This window comes from Gossypium hirsutum, chromosome D11 (assembly GCF_007990345.1).
Source record: "Gossypium hirsutum isolate 1008001.06 chromosome D11, Gossypium_hirsutum_v2.1, whole genome shotgun sequence".
In the NCBI taxonomy this organism is placed as follows: Eukaryota; Viridiplantae; Streptophyta; class Magnoliopsida; order Malvales; family Malvaceae; genus Gossypium; species Gossypium hirsutum.
This window is the reverse complement of record NC_053447.1, coordinates 40,652,915-40,662,372: the sequence shown is the minus strand read 5'-3', so window position 1 is coordinate 40,662,372 and position 9,458 is coordinate 40,652,915. Positions and strand designations below refer to the sequence as shown.

The window sequence follows — 9,458 nt, the reverse complement described above, 5'->3', positions numbered from 1 at the left end:
GCCACCAATTGTGGAGAGGTTTGAATGCAACATGAACAAGTCTTCAAGGGACTCTTTGCAAGCTTAAATAATCAGCTAATAAGCTGATTTGGGTCAGCTCTTGGGACGGTTTTTGGGCTGTCCATTTCTTGGTCGGTTTGGTTCACTCGGTTCAGTTCAACTGGACCACTTTTTCATAATTAATTAATAATAATTTGTTAACCCAAATTAAATTGGATATAAATTAAAATTAATTATATTATGAATTAATACATATAATTTTGGACCGTATTAGGCTGAAATTTAGTTCACCTCAATACTTCAAATTGCTTTTCAGTTTTGTGATTCTAGCAGTGTCTGCCGAGCCATTTTTCGCCCTTTGTGTAAATCTGTCGAAAATAACCAAAATTCATCAAAATTAATTATAAAATTAACTAAAATTCAACAGGTTCATATTTTAAGTGCACTTTAATTATTTTTTAAAAATTAATTATTTTTTCGACAAGAATTTTATCGAATCTATATGATTTTAAGTTAAAAAGGGTATGTAAAAATGTGTAAATTTCCGTGTTTCCAACTACGAATGCAATAAATTGGTCAAAAATGGGACACATGAATAAATCTGAAATAAACATGCTTTGGATGCCATTCTAGCTAGTACACACTTAATTAAATAAAACAAACATTCAAAACAAGTAATTAAGGCTGTAGGAAACTAAACAAAATTAATTTAGCTAAAATAATTAAAAACGTCTAAGTTTAGCTAGATGAGTTAGCTAGCTAATTTCAAATTCAGCCTCAAACAAATTGTAGATGTTCCTTGTGGAATCATCTAGTACTTGATTAGCAAGCTCCTCTGCAGCTTTCTCCCACACTTGATCCACTAAAGCTGAGATTGACTCTTTAAAACGTTTAGCTCGAGCTCGAGTGATTGGTCCAATAAAGAGCTCGAGGGAATCTTGATTAGAGTCAGCTGAGTCCTTTAGCTAGTTCATATCATTCCCCCTCTTCAAGGTGATTTGTCTTCAAATTGACACCTATATCAAAGAGATAAGAATTAGATACGTTAAAACTCACACAACCAAACTGCTTACTTGGTAGATCCATTAGATGTGAAGCATCGAAAATTGACTCCATCGCTTGAAACAAACTTGCACCTTCTTTCAACAAAAGCGTAGAAGATCTTACCTCGGATTGAAGTACGAAGTGTTGCTGAATTATTCTTGAAACCAATGTAAAGGCATAGTTCAACAACAATTCAATCACATTTGACAATGGGAATTTAGTAATGATTATATGTAAATTATTAGAACTTCCTAAATTCTAAGGTACATGCAGCTGCATACTTAAAGTTGGTTTACATGATGTAAACAATTGTTCACAATAATTTCAGAATAGACATACCAAGATTTTTCATGGCATTTCTCTTGGAATAGAGTAAACCGTTCATGTAGCAATTGTTCAACACAAATGACCATTAATTTCAGAACAGACTCAATAACAAGGCTCAATTCGTTTTGAAGTTTAACACAATTAAAATGATTAAGGAAGCAATGCAAATCACTATCTAAAATAGATTCAACAATTTTATTCAAGATATAACAAAAAATCAAGTCTTTATGAAAAACTTCTTTAAGACAAGCGAAATGGGAAAATTTATCTTCAGAAATCAAAGAATAACGATTGGATTGAATTTCAAAGAGTTTCTTACCTTGCTTACCTTCAGGATTGTTAAGTACAATTGCATTTTCCAAGTCACCTTTTTCAATTAATTGAAATCGTCATATGTTGGCAAGATATTGAAGTTGAAACTTGTCAACGGAAAGGGCTTTACAATCTTAGAAGGAAAAAAGATCAAGAGACAAATTTAAATGCTGGTTAGCAAAAATTATCCTCCCGTTTGTTTGAAAGTTTTCTTTACTCGATTCTTTTATATACTCTTTTTCTTTTTCAATTTTTCTTCATGCATAGAAATTCTTTTTTTCAAGCTCACTATTTTTTTCTTTTCTTTTTCTCTTTCTTTTTGTAACTCAATTTCTTTTTTTACATTATTTGTATTTTCTTTTTCTCTTCCTTTTTCTTTCAATTTTTCAAAAGACCTTTTCAACTGAATTTGGTCCTTATGGACTTGTTTCGGTGTAAGAAGTATTAAGGTGACATTGTTTCCATGATGTTTTAACAAATATCGGTTGTTGTATCCATCGTGGATAACTTTCTAATCAAATTGCCAAGGCCTCCCAACCAGCAAATGCCCGACGTGCATAGGTACCACGTCGCAAACAACTCCATCTTGATATTTGCCAATAGAAAATGGAACAGGAACCTGTTTGGTCACTTTAAGTTCACCATCACTGTTAAGCCATTACAACTTGTAGGGCTACGGATGCTTGATAGTGGTTAAACCAAGCTTCTCCACCATCATCATGGTGGCTACGTTGCTGCAACTTCTTCCATCGATGATAACACTACAAACTTTTCCTTGTACATGGCAGTGAGTATTGAAGATATTCTCCCGTTGCTGCTCATCCTTCACACTTCGAAGATTGAGGCTCCACTTGATGACAAATATTTCACCATCAACAACGTATTCAATTTCCTTCTCGGCATCGGATGTTTTATTGGTCTCTTCCTCATGTTCACTTCCGGATTTAATTCCTCCATCATCTCGAATGAACATGGCACTCCGGTTGGGGCATTGGCTTGCTATATGTCCTCTTCCAAGACACCTAAAACATTTGATGTCTCGGGTTCGGCTAAAAGTAGTTTCCACTTTTCCTTTGCTAGACTCACCACTTGGCTTGTTAGGTTTAGTGGGTTCGCTTTTTCGTTTTAATTATTTTTCCACCTTTATGGCCATGTGGACCATGTCGATGACTTTGACATAGTGATGTAACTCTACGATATTAGCGATATCTCGGTTAAGTCCAATAAGGAATTGTGCCATGGTAGCCTCGCGATCTTCTTTAACATCAGCTCGGATCATGGCCACCTCTATTTCTTTATAATAATCGTTGACATCTCGATTGCCTTGAGTCAAGCTTTGAAGCTTTTGGTATAGTTCTTGATGATAGTAGGTTAGAATGAAACGTTTACGTATGATGGCCTTCATTTTTTCCCACGTAGACACTAGATGCTCTCCATTTTGTCGTCAACTCAAAGTTAACAGATCCCACCAACTGATGGCATAATCGAAAAATTCGATCGCAACAAGCTTTACTTTCTTACTCTCAGAATAATTTTAATAGTCGAACAGGAACTCTATCTTTTTCTCCCACTCCAAGTAGGCTTTGGGATCAGACCTTCCTTGGAAAGCGGGAATAGCCATATTTATGTTCTTCAAGTCATCGTCGACTCTTTCGCAATCTCTTGGCTCTCGGTTTCTTTGTCCTCTTCGCCTTTCACTATGGCTGGAGGCTTGGTCACTCTCCACATTGCTGGGCTTGTAGTGATCATTATCATGTTGCTGATGTCATCCCCTTTCTCTTCTCAGATTTGGAGGCATTTGCTCGCATTGAGTTCTCTCCTCGATCCGGTTCAATTGTTTGTGGATGGGTTCAAATTGCTCTTGTATTGAATCAATTTGTGCTTGAAATAATCAATTCATTTCTCTAATTATAGCTTGTACTTTCAAATTAGGAACTCCTCCTCCGGTTACATTCCTTCTAGGCTGCATGCCACCACCCCCGGTGTAAGCAGAAAAATATATAGGATTTTCCTTGTGTAATTTATCACCTTTTTACTTAAATCCATTGTTAAAACTAAGTAATTGTTTAATAAATTAATAAAATATGTGAAAATATGAAATTATGACATAGAAATTATTAAAATGTGATTTTATGCTTTATTATATAGTTTTCATACAATAAATGACTTATATTATATTATTTTGAATATATTATTTTTTTAAGACATAAAATGGGCCATGCAAGATTAAATTAAATATTCAAAATAATATAAAATAAGTCATTTATTATTATTTTTTTAAGACATAAAATGGGCCATGCATGATTAAATTAAATATTGAAATATAAAATTATATTTAATAATTCATTTTAAAATATTTCATTAGTAATTTGGGTTTTAATTAATTAATTAAATTGGATAAATTTTTTCTTTGGTCCTCTAACTTGCTGATTTATTCTGGATAGGCCTGATAGCTTTGTTGGATTACAAAACCGTCCAAATTGGAGACCAAGTCAACGCAAAATTTGGCTGCACATGGCTATCCGTAAACCACTCTTTTGTTTAATTGTACAAGGTCCTTGAAGAGTTGAAGAAATTAGAGATTTACCTGAAGATTTGCACTTGACCTGAGTTGTTGTGGCACTCAAATTGACTAAAAATCAAGGAAAAATCAGCTCAACTTGCTCAATTTATGGCCGACCACCCATGGAAGATGCTTCAAAAGATGAAAACTCCTATTTTTAGCAAACTATCCCCCTCTCCTCACCTATAAATAAGACCCACTCATCCCTCAATCATCCCTCAAGCATCATTCTCTCATTTCTCCAAACTCTCTTAGCCTTTTCCATTCCCACGCCTAGCATAATCCCTTCATAGAGATTTTAGCAATTAAGCCTGTTAAAGAACCCTTGGGCGGCCACCTTGGAGAGCCATCAACAAAGGAGCAAAGAAAAGGATCGAAGGAGCCTCGTCAGTCAGAGTCCTGGGTGATAGCCACTCTGAATTGGGTTTAATCTTCCTTTTCATTAATTTAATATAAAGATGTTTGTTATGTGTTCTTTGTTTTTTGTTGAGAAAAATGATAGCTTAATTTTATTTAAGCTAGGATGATTGCTCTGATTAAATAATATTTATTTGATTAATGCTTATAATGTTTGTGCCTCAATCGATCATGTTTTTAATTAAAATCAAGTCTTTATTTCGTTCATACGTGATTGAAATACACGTGAATTAGCTGAGCGATCCTAACTAGACGAAAACTAATGGACACATAATTGAAATGTGCGTGCTCAATTTAGATCCTGACCCGATTAAATTGTAGGTTGCATAACAACTCTGACCAAGCTTTGTTATCTGCATAGTTTTTAGATTTGTGTGATTATATTGTTTCAAACCTGACACGTCCCTGTTACCTCACACGAATGCAAAGAAACCCTTAGTAAATAAGGATCAGTAAAATGCGTATTTACTAAGTAAAGGATCTCGAAAGGACCTAATGTGGTTTCCAAACTCATGAAAGATCGAGTTGCCATGGAATGTTTTTCCGAATGTTATTAAGCATGTTGATAATAAATTGAGTTTAATTAAAGTAATTGTCCTAGTTTATTTATGTTATAATTGTTGCAAATTGTGTTTAATTTTACTAAAATCTATTTCATTCATATAGTTTGCATACTTAGGATAATTTGTATTAGGGATCATTGCATTTAGTTTAATATATTTTAATCACCACTTCTCAACTAAATTGTGTTTTTATATACCAAATTGTTAATAAAATTTTACAAATTAAGTGACTTAGGACAAATACAATCCCTGTGGAGACGATAACTCAATACTTACTTATTACTTGATAATGACTGTGTACACTAGCACAAATCTACACGTTACAAGTTTTTGGCGCCATTGCCGGGGACTGTCAACTTTGCCATAGTTTTTTTTTCGTGAAATTATTTATTTTCAATTTGATTTATTTCTAACATTACTAACTTATTCTTTTTAATTTTTTTGATTTTCTTTTCAGGTGTTTATAAGTATAGATCGAATAATCGATTTACTCTCTGTAGACCCTGAAATGGAGCGAACTTTAAGACGAAGAAGACATGAGTGAACAGCTCAAAGACAAGTCGAGATGGACCTTGGAAATTAGAATGAAGACCAAGGTAATAAAGCCGATCATGTACGAAATCCTATCCTCATTGCCGATGATAGGGATCGATGCATCAGATAATATGCTGTGGCACTTTTCTGTGAGTTAAACCCAGGAATTAGAAGGCCAGATATTGAGGCAACCCAGTTTAAATTGAAACTAGTGATGTTTCAAATGCTACAAATAGTGGGCCAATTTAGTGGTATGCCCACGAAAGATCCACATCTCCACCTTCTATTATTTATGGAGGTGAGTGATTCATTCAAGATAGCCGGTGTGACTGAAGACATACTGAGGTTGAAGTTGTTTCTGTACTCGTTGCGAGATCGAGCACGAGCATGGCTCAATTCATTGCCACCAAGTTCCATATCTATATGGCAAGAATTAGCAGAGATTTTTGGTTAAGTATTTCCCACCTAGCAAAAACACTAATTTAAGGAACGAGATCACAACTTTCCAACAATTGGATGACGAGTCTTTGTATGAGGCTTGGGAGCGATTCAAGGAGTTACTTCGAAGTGTCCTCATCATGGGATTCCTCATTGTATCCAGTTGGAGACATCCTATAATGGTCTCAATGCACATCAAGATTGATGGTAGATGCTTCCGTGAATGGTGCAATTTTGTCTAAGTCTTATAATGAGGCTTATGAGATCATCGAGAGGATTGCGAGTAATAACTATCAATGGCCAACAAATCAAACAACTTCAAGAAGGCATGTAGCCGGAGTTCATGAAGTTAATGCCCTTACTTCGTCATCAGCTAAGGTATCGTGTATTTCCTCTATGATAAAATAGTTAACCGTTAATAGTACTAATAATTCTGCAGCTCAGCCTCCAAGCCCGTTTGAAGTAGTTTCCTATATGTACTGTGGGGAAGGTCATTCTTTTGAGAATTGTCCATCAAATCCCAAGTCAGTGTACTATGTGGGGAACCAATATAAAAATATGAGTGGACAAGGACCCTAGTCCAACTTCTACAATCCTTCATGGCGTAATCATCCTAACTTTTCTTGGAGCAACCAAGGAAATGGACCAAATAACAACTTATTGCAATAAAGACTCAACCAGTCTCAAGGGTTTAATCAGCAAGCTCTAAAACCACCTTAAGTTGAGGTATCAAATAGTTTGGAGAACTTGTTGAAAGCATACAGGGTGAAGAATGACACTTTGATCCAAAGCCAAGCAGCAACACTGAAAAATTTGGAAAACTAAATGGGTCAGTTAACTACGGAGCTACGTAATAGACCGCAAGGAACCTTTCCGAGTGATACTGAGAATCCAAGAAATTTGGGTAAAGAACTTATCAAGGCAGTGGCATTGTGAAGTGGTAAAATTCTAGAACCCTAATTGATTGATGTCGAAGATAAGCCCGTTGAGAAGAATCAACTAGCTGTTGAATTTCCTACATCAAAGGAATCAGAATCTTCAAAGTCTGACAAGGTAAACCCTGACTTAGTGAATTCATATATTTTAACATCTTCTTTGGATGCAGATTTACCTACTTAGAAAAGTTATCCGATTCAATCAAAATTTCCATCACCTCCATATCTGCAAAGATTGCAGCAAAACAAGTAGAAACATGAGGTGCAATTCAAGAAGTTTTTGGATGTTCTAAAGCAGTTACTCATCAATATTCCATTGGTGTAGGCTTTAGAACAAATGCCGAATTATGTGAAGTTTATGAAGGATATACTATCCAAGAAGAAACGACTGAGTGAGTATGAGACTGTTGCCTTGACTAAAGAGTGCAGTGCGTTCCTGCAGAACAAACTGCAGCCAAAATTGAAAGACCCAGGAAGCATTACTATACCCTATAACATTGGTGAATCTTACTGTGGTAAAGCTTTCTGTAACTTAGGAGTGAGTATAAACTTGATGCCTAAGTCTATTTTCAAGATGTTAGGGATAGGTGAAGTAAGACCTACAACTGTGACTCTTCAGCTAGCGGATCGATCTTTAGCATATCCCAAATGAAAGATCGAGGATGTTTTGGTAAGAGTCGATAAATTTATTTTTCCTACTGATTTCATTGTCTTAGATCTTGAAGCAGACAAGGAAGTGTCAATCATCCTTGGGAGACCTTTCTTAGCCATGGGAAGAACGTTAACTGATGTGCAGAAAGGAGAACTCACCATGCGAGTTCAAAAAAATTAGGTAACCTTTGACATTTTTAAAGTGATGAATTTTCCTGACCTGACAGATGAGTGTTCAGTTCTGGAAGAGATAGAAACCTTGGTTTCTATGAAAAGCAATTTCGAAGAAGATCTATTGGAGAAAGCCGTAGATCTTGACCCTTTAGAGGATGAAGAAGGTAAAGAAAACATGGCTTTGATGGAAGCCAATCCGGGAAATTTCATTCAATCCACACGGATGAAGAAGTCAGAGAATTTGGGCAACCCAAGTTGTCAATTGAAGAACCACCTAAACTCGAACTAAAGGTACTTCCTTCCCATTTTAAATACATTTATTTAGGTGATTGTTCTACTTTGCTTGTGATTATTTCAACAAAACTGATGAAAAATCAAAAAGAGTAACTAATTGCTGTTCTAAAGAAATTTAAGAAAGCAATTGGTTGGACCATTGTTGATATTCGAGATATAAGCCCTTCTTTTTACATGTATAAAATAATTTTAGAAGAAGGTGAAATAGCTTGAATTGATGGGCAAAGGAGGCTCAATCCTATTATGAAAGAAGTTGTGAGAAAGGAAGTGATCAAATTTTTAGATGCAGGAATCATCTATCCTATTTCAGATAGGTCATGGGTAAGTCTGGTACAGTGTGTGTTAAAGAAAGGTGGGATCACAATTGTTGAAAATGAGCGTAACGAGTTAATTCCAACAAGAATTGTTACCGATTGGAGAATCTGTATTGATTACAGAAAGTTGAACAAAGCCACTCGAAAGGACCATTTTCCATTGCCTTTTATGGATCAGATGTTAGATCGACTGACAGGTAATAAATTCTATTATTTTTTAGATGGCAATTCGGGATATAACCAAATAGTTGTAGCCCCAGAGGATCAACATAAAACAATCTTTACTTGTCCATATGGTACGTCTACTTTTAGGCAAATGCCTTTTGGTTTATATAATGCACTTGCAACTTTTCAACGATGCATGATGGCAATATTTACTGATATGGTTGAAAATTTTGTTGAGGTTTTCATGGATGATTTTTCTATTTTTGGTAACACTTATGATATCTGTTTGAGTAATTTGGCTAAGGTATTGAAGAGATGCGAAGAGACGAATCTTGTCCTTAATTGGGAAAAATGCCATTTTATGGTCAAGGAAGGGATTGTCTTAGGTCATAATATCTCAAAAAAAGGAATTGAAGTTGATAAAGAAAAGGTGGATGTAATTGAAAGATTACCGACCCCAATGAATGTGAAAGGAGTCAAAAGTTTCTTAGGCCATGCCGGTTTTTATCGAAGGTTTATCAAAGATTTCTCAAAAATTTCTAAACTGTTGTGTTTGTTGATAGAGAAAGATACAGTGTTTGATTTCAACAAAGCATGTGTGGAAGCTTTTGAAGATCTAAAGAAGCGGTTAATCTCAGCCCCAATAATCATTACACCTGATTGGAACTCACCTTTTGAGTTGATGTGCGATGCAAGTGACTATGCCGTTGGAGTTGTGATAGGTCAA

The 9,458-nt window shown here is 35.3% G+C and overlaps 1 non-coding gene across 1 annotated transcript; it reads right to left on the bottom strand.

Annotated features, from left to right (window-relative positions):
- Nucleotides 1–6,239: 6,239 nt before the first annotated feature.
- LOC121223848 (small nucleolar RNA R71) lies at nt 6,240–6,345 on the bottom strand. Its single transcript, XR_005921314.1, has one exon. It is a non-coding gene; the product is annotated as a small nucleolar RNA R71 (small nucleolar RNA).
- Nucleotides 6,346–9,458: the final 3,113 nt, after the last annotated feature.